Genomic DNA, 1,644 nt, shown 5'->3' with positions numbered 1-1,644 from the left:
AGGCTTGTGGTTTGCTTTTTGGAGAATTAGACTGAACAGAGGTAATACTGAAATAAAAGCATACTATTCGGTCACTGTCATCAGTATGAAAGCTGGCATTATGAATTTTGTCTCCCAGAAATTACTACTTAAATAATTAAGAATTGAAAACAGTCGTGATTTTCTAGCATTTTAGAATCCTAACAGTTTGGTCTTTGACTCAAACCTTGAGAAATTTTTTTTAAAAAGTGTGGTATTTGTAGACAAAATATGGCATGTGAAGATAAAACTTCTGGGGAAGGTATGTAGGTTGCTCTAGGTTTTCATGCTTAAATCAGTGCAAGTGGCATGCGTTTACTCTCCATAGGTCATTGCAGTTTATGGACACTTTGCTATAAGAGACACAGAGTCAATATTAGTTTATAGACCCTGGCCTTAGTGACACTTTCTCACAATCAGAATAAAAGGGCCAAGTGTTTTTAAATAACGTTGCTGTGATTCTTATACATATCAAAACAGACATTGCTAAACTCTAATAAGGGGCTTTAAATTTTCATGGGAAAATGAAAGTAAAAGATAATGGAATTTTTCTATGATTTTCTTTAAGCCTCCTGGTATTAGGCTTCGTGGAATACAAAAACTTGAAATTCAAGTTAATTAACTTTTAGCCATTGGTGAATAAAACCATTTTTAACTGCATATACCCCAGTTCAATGAATAGTCCTGTGTTGGCTGCAGAACAAGGGGGCATTTAATACTATAATGCTGATTCTAGTGACCCTCTAAGACAGAGGAGGACTGATGGAACTCTTTCTGGGAGGAGAAAGCCCTGGCTTTGTGCCACACAGCAGTTTGTGGTTTCACACTGCTGATCTATCCATTGGCAGCCCAGTGTGTGAACGTCTATACTCCCAGGGATCTTTACAACAGAACCAACCTTTTCCTGATCCTGAATCCTCTTCACAATTACTGCTTTGTTTAAGTCCATTGTTTTAGCCATTGTATCACTCTGTTTTATTGACAGCCTTGTAAATCTGATAGGGAAGTTCTACTCTGACATTGGAATCAACTCAACGGTGACTTGTTTATTATAATATATATCTTATATCTATGTGTGTGTGTGTGTGTTTGTGTACAACATGGTTTAAATTCAAGAATGGTGTGCAACAGGGCTGTATCCTCTCACATACCTATTCAACCTGTATGCTGAGCAAAGAAACCAAGAATCTGGCTTATATAAACAAGATTGTGGCATCAGGATAGGAGAGAGGCTTACTAACAATATGCAGATGATACCGCCTTGCTTGCTGAAAGTGAGAACGGCTTAAAGCCCTTGCTCATGAAGATCAAGGATTGTAGCCTCCAGTGTGGATTACAACTCAATGTAAAGAAAATTAAAGTCCTCAAAACTGGAGCAGTAGGTAGCATCATGATAAAAGGAGAAAAGGGTGATATTTTCATGAATTTTATCTTGCTTATGCCCACAATCAGTACTCATGGAGGCAGCAGCCAAGAGCTCAAAAGAGGAGTGACATTAGGCAACTCTGCACAAAATATGCATGGCAGTTACTTTGAGGACTAAGGTGCACCTGATCATGCCATGGTATTTTCCATTGCCTCATTTGCATGTGCAAGCTCCACATTGACTAACAAAGGCTGCAGAAG

The sequence above is a fragment of the Echinops telfairi genome, unplaced genomic scaffold (genome assembly GCF_000313985.2).
Source record: "Echinops telfairi isolate 266 unplaced genomic scaffold, ASM31398v2 ScPeMD7_4;HRSCAF=17, whole genome shotgun sequence".
Taxonomy (NCBI): domain Eukaryota; kingdom Metazoa; phylum Chordata; class Mammalia; order Afrosoricida; family Tenrecidae; genus Echinops; species Echinops telfairi.
This window is presented reverse-complemented; position numbering follows the sequence as displayed.